Source organism: Otolemur garnettii, unplaced genomic scaffold (assembly GCF_000181295.1).
Source record: "Otolemur garnettii isolate 467f Iridium unplaced genomic scaffold, OtoGar3 scaffold00004, whole genome shotgun sequence".
NCBI lineage: Eukaryota > Metazoa > Chordata > Mammalia > Primates > Galagidae > Otolemur > Otolemur garnettii.
In genome coordinates, this window is record NW_003852399.1 from 24,029,489 (window position 1) to 24,046,705 (window position 17,217).

The 17,217-nt window shown below is 44.5% G+C and overlaps 1 non-coding gene across 1 annotated transcript; it reads right to left on the reverse strand.

Annotated features, from left to right (window-relative positions):
• Positions 1-5,303: 5,303 nt before the first annotated feature.
• On the reverse strand, positions 5,304-5,412 carry LOC111728168. Its single transcript, XR_002775552.1, has one exon. It is a non-coding gene; the product is annotated as a U6 spliceosomal RNA (small nuclear RNA).
• Positions 5,413-17,217: the final 11,805 nt, after the last annotated feature.

Consider the following 17,217-nt stretch of genomic DNA (forward strand, 5'->3'; position numbering starts at 1 on the left):
CACAGCTCACAGCAACCTCCAACTCCGGGACTCAAGCGATTCTCCTGCCTCTGCCTCCCAAGCAACTGGGACTACAGGCACCTGCCACAACGCCCAGCTATTTTTTGGTTGCACCTGCCATTGTTTGGCAGGCCCAGGCTGGAGTCGAACCTGCCAGCTCAGGTGTATGTGGTTGGCGCCTTAGCTGCCACTGGCAACAAACCAGAAAATTCTTATTAGGAAAAATTGTCCTATTCACGAGTTTCCAGGAGTAAATACTAGAGTTACCTTGGAGTCAGGTTTTGGAGAAGAAATACCTGGATAGCCCCTCCATGCTGTATAAATATAGGAAAGGAGGCAGCCATTGGCCCTAGGCTAGAGGAAGAGAAAATAGATATTTGTAGTGTGAAAAGCCTGGCTTAATTGTCCCAGTATACACAGTTGTTCTGTCAAACAAATGGGAACTTTTTAAAAGTTTTATTTATTTATTTATTTATTTATTTATTTATTGTAGAGTCAGAGTCTCACTATTGCCCTCAGTAGAGTGCCATGGTGTCACACAGCTCACAGCAACCTCCAACTCCTGGGCTAAGGCAACTTTCTTGCCTCAGCCTCCTGAGTAGCTGGGACTACAGACACCTGCCACAATGCCCGGCTATTTTTTTGTTGCAGTTTGGCAGGGGCTGGGTTCAAACCCGCCACCCTCAGCATATGGGGCCGGTGCCCTACCTACTGGGCCATAGGCACTACCCACAAATGTGAGCTATTTTGCATAGGGGACCAGGAGCTTCCTGGCATGAGAGACATGGAGACCTGGAACAGAGCCATTTCCATTTTGAGGCTCAATGTCATTATAACCTTTCTGATAAATGGCGTGGCCCCAATTGAAATTCCTTAGTGAGAAAGAAAAAGAAGGTATCAGAGAGGAACTTACCAGAAACAAAGGGAAAGTCCCTGGAAGACCCCCTTATGTGCCTGCTGTCCTGGTGTGAAAGGTGGGTTTGGGGAAAGAATGAGCATAGAACTGCAGGTTAAAGCATTGAAGAGAGAAAACATTTCTAACTAGGGACAACACTGAAGATGTGGTGGGGTCCTCTTCCCTCAGAGGACCACTCAGCCAGTAAGGAAGACTATCATCTTAGTTCTAGACAAAGACATGGTGCATTACAAAACGAACTTCTAACATCAACCCCATAAAGCAGTAACACAATCAACCACTGCGAAAAATAGCGGCCTACTCAGGACTGATGAGGTTTTCCAATTTCCTTTCTCGAATGTGAGCTCCTAGTGTGCCCACTACTTGGTGAAGGAAGGCTGTTATCAAATCATTTAGGCTGTTCATATCAAAACAGATATGATTTTATTGGTACTTTCTTTGGGAGAATAGGGTCATATGGTTACAAATAATTCCAAAACACTGTGACTAGTACATTGGGATGAGGACTGACTCCTATCAGAGAGGAGGTCTTCCCAGGGGAGACGAGCCTAGGTGAGCTTTGATGGCTGAAGAGGAGTCCTCAGGGGGTGGTGAGGTGTGGACGTTCATCAGTCTTTGCAGGACAAAAGCAGTGCCTGATAACTGTGACAGTCTACATGGATCTAGAGCTCAGGAGGCACTGTAGGAGTAGCTATAGGCAGGATAAGGCCATGCAAAACCCTAGAACCAAAGGTCAAAAATTTAAACTTGATTCCCTTGACCCTGAAGGATAAGTAAGGGAGTAAAGAGGGCCCGGCTGGGATTGTGGCAAATCTGTCAAATCCAGTCTATTCTGGACTAAAGGAAATAACTGCCCCTCAGCTGTTGCCACAGAGGGATGCAGGCCCAGGGTTACTGAATCTTCAGAGTTGTCAAAAAAAAAAAAAAAAGCTGGAATTCCTGATTTTTTATCAGACAGTGCTAGATTTTTTTTTAAGTTAGCAATTATTCTAAATTTAAAAAAACAAAAAAACATTGTGGAAGTGAAACAAAACATCTTTAGATGCAGCCAAGGGCTGCCAGTCCATCACCTCTGCTAGACTGAAGGGAGCTTTTAGGTAAAGAAGTGGAAAGATCAGATTTGCATACTAAAAGTTCACTCTTGGCAGTGTGGTTAGAGAGAGCAAGAGATCAGAGACAGAAAGACTGGTCAATTCAATGGCAAGCTTTTTGAGAGCTTTGGGTGTGACAAGAGCTGGAGTCACAAGAGTGAGGTTACAGGGCCTAAAGCCTGGTGTGGGAGGCCAATTTAATCAGCAATCACACAAATGTGTAATCACAGACTACGCGTATACTCCAGGGAAGAAAAGAGAAGGGCCTCAATTGTGGGGAAATATGGAAGAGAACAGACTATAAGGAAGATTTGAATGGTTTGGTAGCATTCTGGGTAAGTGGGCAGATGCTATTGTAGAAAGAAGCATAGCAAGGACCCTGGGAAACCTCAGCCTTGTTGAGAGTTACCAAAACAGGGGAAGCATGGTTTAAACAGATGGTGCAAGAGAATGAGTTAAGATCTACATTTTCATTTTTGTCCTCTTAGTGAGTCTTCCAAACTGCAATATTTGCACCTTTTTTTCTGGAGATAATACCTTCCCTGCCTAACTCTCAAGGCACTTGTATTAAAATTCTCTAAAGAAACAGAACCAAAAGGAGCTATGTTTATATCTATATCTGTTATCTGTATCTATATTTATTACAAGTAATTGGCTCACACAATTATAGGGGGTGACAAGTCCCAAGATCTGCAGTTGACAAGCTGGAGACCCAGGAGAGCCAATGGGATGGTTCCAGTCCCAACATCAGCAGGCTCAAGACCCAGGAGGAGTTGATGTTTTGGTTTGAGTCTGAAGACAGAATAAAATCCCAGTGTCCCCGTTTGAAAACAGGCAGGCAGGAGGGTCAGACTTTTTGTTCTGTTTTGACCTTCAGTGGATGGGATGAGGCTCCCTGCCCCCCTCCCCATATTGGAGGCAGTCTACTTTACTCAGTCTACAGACTCAACAAAAAACAACAAATAACTGACCAAATGTCTAGGCATCCCATTGCCCAGTCAAGTTGACACATAGTATTAACCATCACAGTATTTTGAAGTATAAAATGAAATAACGGGGGTGGTGCCTGTGGCTCAGTGAGTAGGGCGCCAGCCCCATATAACAAGGGTGGTGGGTTCAAACCCAGCCCTGGCCAAGCTGCAACAAAAAAATAACTGGGCATTGTGGCAGGTGCCTGTAGTCCCAGCTACTTGGGAGGCTAAGGCAAGAGAATTGCCTAAGCCCAGGAGTTGGAGGTTGCTGTGAGCTGTGATGCTGTGGCACTCTACCAAGGGTGACAAAGTGAGACTCTAAGGTGAAATAATTGATTTGAAACTGCCTTAGATAGTTTAAGGGTTATACTAATGCAATGCAGTAAGTGGAGAAAATTTTTTCTATAATTGTCTATAATTTTGGGTTTGCTCCTTCTATATCCATGATCCCCTTACCCTGTTCCCTGTAGGCTGGTCTCCACCAGCTGCAGTACTAGGACTCCCTGTCCCTCTGGTTTCAGGATGGGTGATCCAGAGAAGGCGGAAGATTATGGAGAGAAAGGCCAAGCAGGGTGCTTATTCCTCCAGCTGCCTCCTTGCCCGGCAGTTTGGCAATGGCTGTGCCCCCTACTTAAGGTCATCTGCTGCCAGTGTCCCCTGTTCCTCTACTGCAGTGCCCTCCCACACCTCAGACAGGCTTCCCTTTGTATATGTGTCGAAATGTTGGAATCTTAATCCTGCTAGAATGTAGCTGTTTAGTGGCTGAACTGACAATATTAAATTCATATCTAAACTCCCAGAGGCAATTTTAATCAATTTTGTCTCTAATCTCAAATCTATTTCTTGCTAGCTTTTTGTCTTTTAACTTATTAGTAACAACTTTAATGTTAAATATGGGCTTGGCACTCAAGAAACTGTCATAATAGAAAAGGACGGGGAAGCTGCCGTGAGAGGATAACATGCGACTTAGGGATGGATGCCCTGCTGTTTCTGGATCCAGCTGATATTCAGATATATCAAGGCCACTAACAATAGTTATTAGAATAACTAGAACTTCAAATACAATTACTGGGGCATTCCCTGGCTGCTCCAGCCACAGCAGGTGATCCATGTTCTATTGGGTCTCAGTTGGCTCCTTCAGGGTCCTCAAGGACCATCATGCACCTGTGCCCCAGCTCCCGAAGGTAAGCAGCTGCCTGCGGGTAGTTGCAGTGGCTGTGTGACATGCCTGTGCCACCAATGCCTCCACTGGCCAGAGAATGGAGCTTGCACTAGATCTTTCATAACACCACTAAAATCAAAGTGTAGATCTTAACTCATTCCTTTGCACCAGCAACTGCAGCTCCATGCTACAGGCTGAGGTCTTATTGACCCATTTCCTTGCCATTTCCATTGCCAGCGCCCTTCACTGTGCCATCACCTTCTCTCTCCAACATTACCGGAATGGCCTCCTAATTGGACTTGATGCTCTCTGTGTTGGTTTTTCTCTGTGGTCTCCAAGGTGCCCATCTATGCTCTTGTCTGTAACGCTGGGGTTGGGATGATGCAAACTAAATCCGTCCACCTCTAAGCCAGGAGGCTCTCCACTGTGAGGCATGAGGAGATGGGAAAGCAGACTTCTTTCCTGTTTTTCCTTCCTGCTTTTCACTGTGGCTTCAGTAGCAACATGATTGGCCCAGCTTCCAGCAGTTTCAAGGAGTGTCAGTATCAACCTTACTGTGCCTCCCCTGACACCCCAGGTGCCAGCAGCAGCCATTCCATATCCCCTCATCTCCTGGGCTGCACAGGGGAGGTCACCAGCCCCAAGGCTGGCGTGATCTGGCCCTACCTAACTTTCTCACCTCACCTTATGGCCACTCTTTGGTGCTTGTGTTCTGTCACATGGGTTTCTGTCTGTCACTTGAACATTCCATGCTCATTCTGACCCAAGAGAATAGCTGTTCCCTCATCCTAAGCTTCCTTCCTACTTCCAAGTCTCAGCTCAAATATCTTCTTGGTAAAACCTTCCTTGCCACTACTTCTTTTCTTTGTAGCCCTTGTCTGCATCTGATATTTTCTTGTGTGCTTGATAGTTACCAGCCTCCCCTGTCTGGAATGTGAGTTCTGCTGGTGACGTCTATCCAGGGCTGCTGTATCCCAGCACCAGGAAAGTGGCTGACTCAGCGCTGAGGCTTACTGTTTGTTGAATGAACAAATGGGCGGATGGATGGATGGCTCAGCTCTGTTTACTAAAGAGTTCTATATGATAAAAGAAAAGCAAAACAATATTATAATAGAAACAATGGTGAATGAGATTCCATGATAGCTTTTTGTTTGTTTGTTTTTTTAAATATGGAGCGCTTCACGAATTTCCGTGTCATCCTTGCACAGAGGCCATGCTCATCTTCTCTGTATCATTACAATTTTTTAGTATATGTGCTGCCCAAGTGAGTACCATGATTATTTTTTAAAATAATTAAGTTTTTGGAATGCACTCATGACCTTTCTTTTGAATGTCTTACTAATAAGTTAGGGCTTTAATTTAGGCCTTAATGAGTCTGTTTTGATCTTCCGGAGAAACCAAAGGTTTCCTTCTAATGGCCACCAGCTAGTAGTTCTTCATTTTGTGAACGTAAAGCAGAAGGTAAAGTTTAGGAGAAAAGCCACAAAGCACACTACATTCACGCTGAGTATGTAGGAAGCCATGAGCATAATTGCTACAAGCATGGATTTGTATGTCAGACAGAACAGAGTTCTACTTCTAATTCTTATTAGCAGTGTGTTGCTGGCTCTGCCACCGCTAGCTGTGTGATCTTAAGCAAGTCACTTAACCACTCTTAGCTTTAATTTCCACATTTGCGAAATGGGAATAACAACCAAATATACATCGTAGGGTTGTGGTGAGGATTATGTAGAAAAGTGTCTAGAACTGTGTTAGTTGGCTTTGATAAAGAATGATTTAAGCATAAAGTGTAACTATGGTTTGGATCACATTTGTTGATAACAGAAACTTCAGCAAGATAAAAATTTATTTATCTTTCCAATAGAGGCAGTCAGAGATAGGTAGCCCAGGGCTGTTGTAGCAGTTATCTGCTCACACTCATTAATGCACCAAAGCTCCTTCTTTTTCTACCACTATAGAATGCGTGCTTTATGTCCCTGAAGTCCAACATGGCTTCAGAAACTCCTGTCACTAAGTCTGTATTTTAGGCACCACAAAGTAGAAAGGGAGAAGAGTAAATAGGGATCTTTCTGATGGCCAATCAATACTCATAAGATACCAGTGATATTTTCATTTCCTTTTCATTGGTTAGAACTTAGTCACATGATCACACATAGCTGCCAGGGCTACTGGGAAATGTAGTGTTTTCTCTGGACATGTTATACCACCATAAAACTAGCATTCAGTCAAAGAAGAAAGGGAGAACAGATATTAGACGCCGTGCAAGCTACTTAACTTCCTCACATTTTAGTTTTTCCATTTAAAAATGGGAACAACAGGGCAGGCATCATCCAGCTGTCTGGAAGGTACATGAAATAAAGCATAAAACCTGCTAGTCCAGTGAGGACACACACTACGTAAATGTTAGTTGTTATCATAAGAAGGAAAAAATGTATCTGTGTACACTTTTAAAAATCAGATACACAAAACCATGTGGAACAAAAACAAGAAAAATTATCTCTGCAAGAAAGAACCAAGTCACTTCAGAAATAAAGCTATTATTCTGCCTGCAGGTTTCTTTTCTTTTTTGTTTTTTGAGGTAAAGCCTCACTCTGTCACCCAGGCTGGAGTGCAGTGGTACAATCATAACTCACTGTAGCCTCAGATTCCTGGGCTCAAGTGATTCTCCTGCCTCGGCCTCCCAAGTAGCTGGGACCATAAGGGCATACCACCAGGCCTGGCTAATTTTTCTTATTTTTTTGTATGAGAGCAACTTGCTATGTTGTTCAGGCAAGTTTTAAAGCTCCTGGATCCAAGTGATCCTCCTGCCTTGGTCTCTCAAAGTTCTGGGATTACAGGTGTGAGCCACCCTGCCAGGCAGTCTGTAGATTTCTTCCACTGCTTTGTCCCTCTTTATCTCAACTGATTTTCAGCTGACAAAGTTTCGGTTTCTTTCTTTCTTTTTTTTTTTTTTTTGAGACAGAGCCTCAAGCTGTCGCCCAGGGTAGGGTGCTATGGCATCACAGCTCACAGCAACCTCCAACTCCTGGGCTCAAGCAATTCTCCTGCCTCTGCCTTCCAAGTAGCTGGGACTACAGGTGCTCGCCACAATGCCGGGCTATGTTTTGGTTGCAGCCGTCATTGTTTGGCGGCCCGGGCTGGGTTTGAACCTCCCAGCTCAGGTGTATGTGGCTGGCGCCTTAGCCACTTGAGTCACAGGTGCCAAGCCTCCAGTTTCTTTTTATTTCATTTTATTTCTTCATTTATTTATTCTTTGAAGACAGAGTCTCACTTTGTCACCCTTGGTAGAGTGCTGTGGCATCACAGCTCAAACTCTTGGGCTTACGTGATTCTCTTGCCTCAGCCTCCCAAGTAGCTGGGACTACAGGCCCCTGCCACAATGCCCAGGTATTCTTTGGTTGCAGTTGTCATTGTTGTTTGGCAGACCCAGGCTGGATTTGAACCCACCAGCTTCGGTGTATGTGGCTAGTGCCCTAGCTGCTGAGTTATAGGCGCAGAGCCCAAAGTTCCAGTTTTAATATCACATCACCTTGCTTTGTTTTGTTCAAAGGGCCACTGTGAGCCATCTCAAACTCACTGTTTTGAATCTTTTCAGTATCAACCGCCACCCATCTTCTGTCTGACGGTGCTCAGTGTAGACTCATACACCTGGCTGACTCGCTCACCTGGAGAGTCCTATAAAAATACAGACTCCAAGTTCTCACCCCAAGAATCAGCCCAAAAGAGGTCTCCTGTATCTCCCTCAGCTGTGTCAAACTGGCTCTGGTTTTCTTAAACTAAATGACTCAGCAACTTGAATGTTTACAGATGAATGAGTACAGACAAATGTATCTTGAGATACAAACATGTATGGAATGTTACAGGACACTCTTCAAAGCACTTTACATGGGCTAACTCCTTTAGGTACCATTATTCCCCTTTTTTATATAGATAGGAAACTGAGACACAGAGAAGATAAGCAACTTGCTCAAGGTCACACAGCTAGCAAGTGGGGACATGGAGGGAGTAGGAGCTTGGATTAAAACCTAGGCAGTCTGACTTTTGAGAGCCTGTACGCTTAACCTCTATTCTGCGCCACCTTCCAATCTATACTGAACAGGTAAGTTGCTCTAGTATAGATTACAAAAAGACTTCCTTTTTATTCATTTGAAATAAATATTTGAATTCTGTTTAATATAAAAATTTTTAAATTTTAAAAATCTAAGTTGTTGTATGCATTTTGAAGCAAACACGATGTGAAACAATAAATATTTCCTGTCTGTTTTCTTGGAGAGCCTTTTAAACCCTTCATTTAAAATTCCTCCTAATACTCTGGTTTTTCTTCCTCCTGTAGGACACTTTAAAAGGAAATGCAGTGGCTGGGATTCCAGGTTGCTTGCATAATGGCAAGGCTATTGGTTTTCGAGTCTAGCAGATGTAGGTTTATATTCTGGCTGTGAAGTTTCCTGGCTGAGAGATAGGTATTTCTTATTTTTTGGCTAATAATAAATATTGTAAACAATAATTTATTAATTAGAGCTCAGCATCCAGTTGTGACATCTGAGGAATGGCAAAGGTCAGCTTGCCCTCAGGGAGTTGTTTCAGTTCAATACATGTACATTGGGAGAGGCAAAGGTCCATCCCTTGTGAACGTTCTGTTTTCTGAGACAGATTTATCTATAGTCACATGTGAGGCCTGATCTCCCTGTGATGGTTCATTTTATGTGTCAAGTTGACTGGGCCACATTGTACCCAGGTATTTGGTCAAATATTCTGGGTGTGTCAGTGATAGTGATTCTGGATGAGATTCACATTTAGGTCAGCAGATTGAGTACAGCAGACTCCCTCCCTGGTAGGGGTGGGCTTTATCCTAGCAGGTGAAGGCCTTCTTCAAATAAAAAGACTTAATCCTCCCTCAGGCAAGTTAGAGACAACTCCTCCTGCCTGCCTTCTTCAAGCTGGGATGTTGGCTTTTTTTCTGTTGTCAGACTCTATCTAAAAGATCAGCTCTCCCTGGGTCTTGAGCCTGCGAACATTGGGACTGGAACTGCCCCATTGGCTCTCCTGGGTCTCCAGCTTGCCGACTGCAGATCGTGAGGCTTGTCAGCCTCCGTAACTGTGTAAGTCAATTCCTTATAATAAATCTCTCCCTCTCACCGTGTGTGTGTGTGTGTGTGTGTGTGTGTGTGTGTGTGTGTCCCCTACTGGTTCAGTTTCTCTGGAGAACTATGACTAATATACTCCCTTTCTGCTGTCTCTGAGGACAGGCTGTCCTTGGCCAGTGCCACCCCTCATCTCTAATGGTGGCTCTTCTTAAGCCCTTACTTTCTTCCTTCCACTTCTTCTGGCTCCTCCCACACCGGCTGCTGGAACTGCTGTCTCAGAGGTCACCAGTGACATTCTTATTGCCAAATTCAGGGCTCAGCCCTAACTTCCTGGACCTTGCTCTGGTAACTGTTGCTGCCTGCGTATCTCCAGGCATCTTTCTCTCTGAGGATGTGCTTCAATCTCCAATGACCTCCAGTCCCTCTCTCTAGCAATGGGCATGTTTCTGGAATCCCTGCTTCTTACTGGTCAAGAGTTTGGTTTCTAGAAACTTTAGCTCTCAGTCCTGCCACTTCCAACTGTATGAACTTCAGCAAGTCACTTAAACTTTCTGTGCCTCAGTTTCCTCATCTGTAAAATAAGGTTATGGATAATATCTACCTCTTAGGGTATTGTGAGAATTGCATGCATTAACACAGAGCCTGGTCATACAGAAGGTGCTCCATAAATGTTAACTATTATCTGAGTCTACATTCTCACCTCCCTTTCATTCTTCAATATACCAGAACCTGGCTCAGGCCCTCCCGCCCCTGAGAAACTGCTTCGTAAAGGTCACCTATGACCTACTACTTTTTAAATGTTCTCAGCCTTGTGTCTCTGGCCCTGTTGAACTTGGCATTCTCTGTCACTTCCTCCTTCCCTCATTTACTGCCACTTCCTGCCGTACACATCATGCCCTAGATAAACTGAATGAACACTCACACACACACACACACACACACACACAAAACTGGGTTTTCTTTTCTCTGAAATTGTACCCCTTCTACCACCACAGAAGGCCTCTTCTCGCTCCAGTTCTGACCTCCAATACCCAACCCTACTCATCCTCCCCATCCCTGGTTAACTCCCATTTATTCTTTATGACTCTTCTCAGGCCTTACTTTCCCAGGAATCTCTCCTTAACACCCTTGTCCCACCGAAGCAGGGTGAGTTGCCCGTTCCTGGTGCTTATATAACACGTTTTTCCCACACTGAATTGCATTTCTGTCCTTCCCACAATGACTGTGAGCGCTTGAAGATCAGAATCAGTGGAGTGCAGTGGCTAGCACCTGTAGTCCCAGCACTTTGGGAGGCCAAGGCAGAAAGATTGCTTGAGTCCAGGATTTGAGAACAGCCTGGGCAATATAGCAAGACCCTATCTCTAAAAATCATTTAAAAATTAGCCTGGCATGGTAGCCAGTGCCTATAGTCCCAGCTACTAGGAAATTTGAGGAGATAAGAGGATTGTTTGAGCCCAGGAGTTTGAGGTTGCAGTGAGCTATGATGATGCCACTGAACTTCAGCCCTGGCAACAGAGCAAGACATAGTCTAAGAAAAAAAAAATCAGAACTATTTCTTTCTTTCTTTTTTTTGCAGTTTTTGGCCAGGGCCCAGTTTGAACTCACCACGTCCAGTATATGGGGCCAGCACCCTACTCCTTTGAGTCACAGGCGCTGCCCAGAACTATTTCTTATTCTTCTCTGAGTTCCTGGGACTCAACATGGTGTTGCTAGATACATGTTAGGAACTCAGTAAATGTTTATGGAATTAAAGAATCAGTTAATGATAGCAACACCCATTTAAATGCTCTGAGTCTTAGCAACTAGATTTTCAGGGAGTTAGGGGATTAAATATAGATCATGGGAAAAAGGACAAAATCAGCCTCAGTTTTTACAAAGTGTAGTAAGGAAGTTGGGGGAGACTGAGAGGGTTTGGCAGGGGTGAAGGGAGCTGTCATGCAGAGTAACTCAAAATGGAGAGACAGTGCCCATTGGAAGGCTGACTTCACTTTCCTCTAAGCTCTGCTAGGTTCTCTCACAAATTGCTAACGAAATTGAATGTGGAAGAAATGTAAAGAAAATCTGTATCCACTCCCCTCTTGCTTCTTTCTAAAGAAAAGCACAGTTAAAACCATATGGCTTAAAAAATCGTTTTCCAAATGCATGTTAACTATGTATTTTTTAAGGTAAAAAAATGAGAAAGAAAAAATTTGTTTTCAAAATCTTGGGGGAGATTCAGAATGTTCTCTGCAAGCTGATACAGATTCCCACAGGCACAAACAAGGTATTATCTCCTTGCAAGCATCCCCTTTGCAAGCCAACTATTATATCATCGAGCATAGAACCCAAAGAACATCTGGAGTTTTAATGCCTCAGTTATCATTGCTTTTGCCTCTGACATTAGTTATTATAAGAAAGATTCACCATTCATCATTCCTAGTGCTGTTACCACCTAATACAGATACTGATCATTAGTAATCACAACTACATTTTTAAAAATTGAAATCTTCTTCTTCTTTTTTTTTTTTTTTTTTGAGATAGAGTCTCAAGCTGTTGCCCTGGGTAGAGTGCTGTGGCATTACAGCTCACAAAACCTCCAACTCCTGGGCTCAAGTGATTCTCCTGCCTCCTCCTCCCAAGTAGCTGGGACTACAGGCACCGCCACAACGCCTGGCTATTTCTTGGTTGCAGATGTTGTTCGGCGGGCCCAGGCTGGATAAGAACCTGCCAGCTCAGATGTATGTGGCTGACACCTTAGCCGAGCCACAGGTGCCAAGCTGAAATCATTTTTTTTAACAGATAATGCATCCACAGTTCAAAATTCTAGAGCTATAAAAGAGTGTACAATAAAAATTTTTCTTCTACTATGTCCTTTCAGATATTTTCTGGTTATACAGGAACTTACCTACATATACATAAATATTTTTTTGATTGCCCACTTTTTGCTATATCCTTCTATATATACAATCCCTCACCTTGCATCTTTCTTTTGGTCACCCAGGCTAAAGTGCAGTGGCATGATCATAGTTCACTGTAACCTCAAACCTCGAACTCCTATGCTCAAGTGATCCTCTTGGCTCAGCCTCCCAAGTAATGGGGACTGCAGACACAGCCATCATGTCTGGCTACTTTTTAAATTTTTGTGGAGACAAGGTATCACCGTGTTGCCCAGACTGGTCTCAAACTCCTGGCCTCTCACATAGGCCTCCACAGAACTAGGAGGCATGAGCCACTGCACCCAGCCTGCGCCTTGCATTTTTCACATAACAATCTATTTTTGAAAATGTTCCACTGGCTCAGCCTCCATAGCACAGTGGTTACAATGCCAGCCACATACACCAAGGGTGGCAGGTTCAAACCCAGCCTGGGCCAACTAAACAACAATGGCAGTTGTAACAACAACAACAAAAATAGCCGGCAGTTGTGGTGGGCGCCTGTAGTCCCAGCTAGTGGGGAGGCTGAGGCAAGAGAATCACTTGAACCAAGAGTTTGAGGTTGCTGTGACGCCATGGCACTCTACCCAAGGCGGCAGCTTGAGATTCTGCCTCAAAAAAAAAAAGAAAAGAAAATGTTCCACATCAGTGTATGAAGGAAACTCCTCATTTTATTTATTATATTACAAAAACACCTTGATTTAACCAGTTCCTTACTCACGCACATTTAGGTCGCTTCCTAAGCAGTACTGCAGTGAATAACCTGTAGGTGCACCATTTTGTATATGTGCCAGAATATCTGTACCGTAAATTTCTAGAAGTGGATGGGCTGAGCCAAAGGGTATGTTTACTTGGAATTTTGTTAGTTATTGCCAAGTTCTCTCTATGGAAGTTGCTCCAATTTACCCTCCAACAGCTTCCCTGTGTTTCTATCAATTGCCAACTTCTAGGCGTTGCCAATTTGGAAGGTGAAGAATGACATTTTAATGTGCCTCTAGCTTGCATGTCTTTATTATGAGTATGGCTGTCCTTTTTGTTTTGAGTTCTCAGTGCCAGCCATCCTTCATTCCAGGTATAAAATCATCATTATAATAATAACTGACACCGATGATGTGGTTCACTAAATATGTTATAAGCATCTCATCTAAGCCTCTCTGACAGTCCTGTAATCATCCTCGATTTATAAATGGGGAAACTAAAGTTTAGTGAGTCTGAGTGACTTATCCAAGGACTCACTGCAATAAGCAGCAGGGTCAGGGCTTGAACCCAGGTTTCGCTGAAAACAAAGACAATTTTCTTTCTTATAAAAGTGTATTCAGTTTTTAAAAGCCAGTCAAATTTAGCAATGGCAGGCTTTATACCAATTCTAATAACACTAAGATTATTAAGTCAGGTAACTTCACTATCTACAAAACAACAACAAAAATAGAGGCCCATAGGTATCCACTTTCAGATTCTTTTTCTGAAATTCCAAGAAAAGTAGCCACTAATGTCCTCTCACATGCTTGCCTCCTTTTGAGCTGTGCTGGGAGAGGATCACTCTCATACGTGGACCCAGGCCCTTTGTGATGAGATTCACATTGGCTGGACACTCCCAGAAATGCAGCCACATGAGAGGAGTAAGCGGGCATTGGTTGCTATTAAGAAGGAACAGTGCATGAATTACAAGTAAGGAAGAAGTTCATTTATTCATCCAGAAAGCACTTACTGGGCATCTACCATGTCCCCGGCACTGCTGGACCTTGGATGTGGCAGTGCACAAGACAAACCAGGTCCCCATTCTCATAAAACTTCCATTGCATTAGAAATAAATAAGAAAAAACAAACAAACAAAAAAAACGGTAGTACTAAGTGCTATGCAGAGGGTTAAAGCAGCATGTTTGGTAAATAAGGGCTACTTTGGGTTGGTTAACTGGCATAGCCTTCTCTAAAGGAGAGGCCATTTACACAGAGAAGTAACCAGCTACTGAAGGTCAAGGGGACAGCATTGCAGGCAGAGGGAGCAGCCCATACAAAGGTTCCAAGTCAGGAACAAGCTGATGCCTCTGTGGGAGAGAATGGCCAGTCTCTCTGGAGCCCAGTAGCAGGAGGAAGGGGGGTTCTGGCAGAGGCTGGAGTGGTAGGGCTCTGTGGACCAGGAAAGAGAACCTGGATTGCATTGTGTCCAGGAGAAGCCACAGGAGGCTTGAAACTGGAGGGTGGGAGGTGGATGTCTGACATCATCTGACATTGTTTTTAAAAACAATCACTCTGGCAGATTCCAGTAGGGCAAGAGAGTAAATGAGGAGACCAGTTGGAGGCTATTCTGGTGGCTCAGACCAGAGATCATGAAGGCAAGAAGCAGTGTGGTGCTTCTCAAACCTTAGCAGGTGACAGAATCCTCTGGCAGGTCCCACCTCCAGACTTTCTGATTCTGAAAATGACCCCAAGATTTTTGCATTGCTAACAAGCTCCCAGGCAATGCTGCTGGTCTGCAAAGCCCACTTTGAGTGGCATTGGACTAGACTGGAGATGCAAGGAGGAGATCGATGTCAACATATTTTGGAGGTAGAGTCAACAGGATTTACTGACAGATTGCAGGACAAGCACATAAGAAGAACCACTGTTGACTTTGAGTTGTTAGTTAAGCAGCTGAGAGAATAACAGAACAAATTCTAGCATATATTGAGAGAGGAAAAAGAAAAGAGAGTGGGTGAGGGGGAGAAAAGCAATAGTTCTCTTTTGGGCACGTTAAGTGTGAGATATTCATAAGACGGTCAAATGGAAACGTTAGTCCTTCAGGTGTTGAAGCAGGAGGTCAGGACTGGGGAGACCTCAGTGTAGAGATGAAATTTAATGTGAAGGGACTGGATGAGATGGCCTTGGGAGAATGTGTGCTTAGGGGAGAGAGAGAGAGCAAGGAATGGAGCCCTGCACATCCAGCATCCGGATCAGTGAGCAGGAGGACAACCAGGGGACAAGTGTCACGAATGCCGGGGAAGAGAGACTTCCAGGAAAATGGAATTGTCAGCAATGCAGCTTGAAGCAGGTCAACAGGAGAGAACCAAGGATTGAAAAGAGGGACTGTCTGAGAAAGGAACCAGCAAGAAGGACTGAAGCACTTGTGAGAACGCATAAATCTTTGGAACTGCAGCTAGATCCTTCACGTGTGTGATTAGCCATCAACTGGAAACAGAAAGAGGCCCTGTGCTTTTCTTTAAGGACAGTAAAGGAGGGGAAACCTCAGCAATTCCATCTCGCCCCCCCTAGCTGGCCTCAGGTCCTGGGCTGGCAACAGCTTGGACAGGAGAACAAAACCAGCTGAGTCCAGGCAGTAGGCCTGGACAATGAGAACCAAGGTGAGAACTGTTGAGGGATTCAGAAATGGCCCTGGATGGCTTCTCGGGCATCATTCTGGAAACATCTTCACTTTGACCTCCAAGAAACTAGCATCCCTCGTCCCACCCATGAGTGATTCCTCACCCACTGTTTGTGAGCCCCGCAGTCTGTCAAAGCTAAACCCTGGCTCCACCGGCCGTCTCCTCCCTCTTCTGTGTTTTTGCTGGCTTCCTCCCGCCCGGCTCCTTCCCCTCAGACTACAATAATGCCACTCTGGCCTAAAATAAAGCTTGTTCCTCCACCCTTCCTCCCCCAGGCTCCTGCTTTCTTTGCTCTTGCCCCAAACTTCCTACGTGAGGCTGTGCTTCCTCACTTTCTGGCCCTTCTGCACCCACTGGCATCTGGCTTCCACCCCTGCTTCTGCACTTGCTTCTGTCAGGCATCCACCTCCCACCCTCATCACAGTGGGGCCAGCTCCCTGCTGCCTTTCACACGATGGCCTCCCACTCCTTCTGGACACTCTCTCAGTCCTCAACATCTCACACAAAGGCTTTCCTTCCCCTGGGGTGGCCTGCAGATTCCCTGATCCTCTGCGTTCAGGACAGGCCCCCTTGTGTCCACTTGACCCTCTCCTGGTGAGCTCATCCATACCCTCCACAATCACCTGGTTGTGAATGGCGACTTCCTAATCGTATTGTCTGCTGACTGTGTGACATTTCCATGTTCTACAGCGGTGGTTCTCAACCTTCCTAATGCTGCAACCCTTTAATACAGTTCCTCATGTTATGGTGACCCCCAACCATAAAATTATTTTCGTTGCTACTAGAACCATATTAAAGGGTTGCGGCATTCAGAATGTTGAGAACCACTGTTCTACAGACATGTCAGTGATGCTCCAAACCAAATCTAGACCCACAATTTGCACATGGTAAGTATATTCTAAGCACATGTTTATTGAATGACTTCTTTTCTCCTTGCCCACTCCTTCCTCCTAAATATTAAAGAAAAAGTGGCAAACAATAAACAAAATACACACAGCTCCTCCGTCTGCCATAATGGGATCATGTTCCACTGTTTTCTCTCACTACTTCTATCTAACTGGTCACCTGGTCTGGTGGCTTCTGCCTCCAACTGTTCTGAATCTTTCCTCTTTTCTCCTCCCCATTTCTACTCTGCTAGCATCTTTTCTCCAGCTGACCAACAGTAGTCTGAGTGGCTGTCAAAACTGTCTATACATCAGAACCACCCAGAAGATTTAAAAAATCATGATTTTATGCTTGAACCCAGGAGTCTGTGGCTGCAATGAGCTACCACCATGCCCTACACTCCAGCCTGGGCAACAGGGCAAAACTCTGTCTCAAAACAAAAACAAAACCCCAAGATTTTAAAGTCCTGATTTTAAAAATGTGTCTTCCCAAGACTAATTAAATCATAATGTCTGAGGGTGAAGCTGGAGTACCAATATTTCTAAAAATCTCTACTCATGATTATAATGTACAGTCAGATTTGAGAACCAAAGATGGTTTTCTTCTCTAATATCCAGTATTTCCCTCCCAAGACATAAAACCTGACATTAACACTCTCCTGCTTTGGCTCAGCGCCTGTGGCTCAAGTGGCTAAGGCACCAGCCACATATACCTAAGGTGGCGGGTTTTAATCCAGCCCGGGCCCACCAAACAACAATAATGGCTGCAACCAAAAAATAGCCGGGCGTTGTGGTGGGCACCTGTGGTCCCAGCTACTTGGGAGGCGGAGGCAGAAGA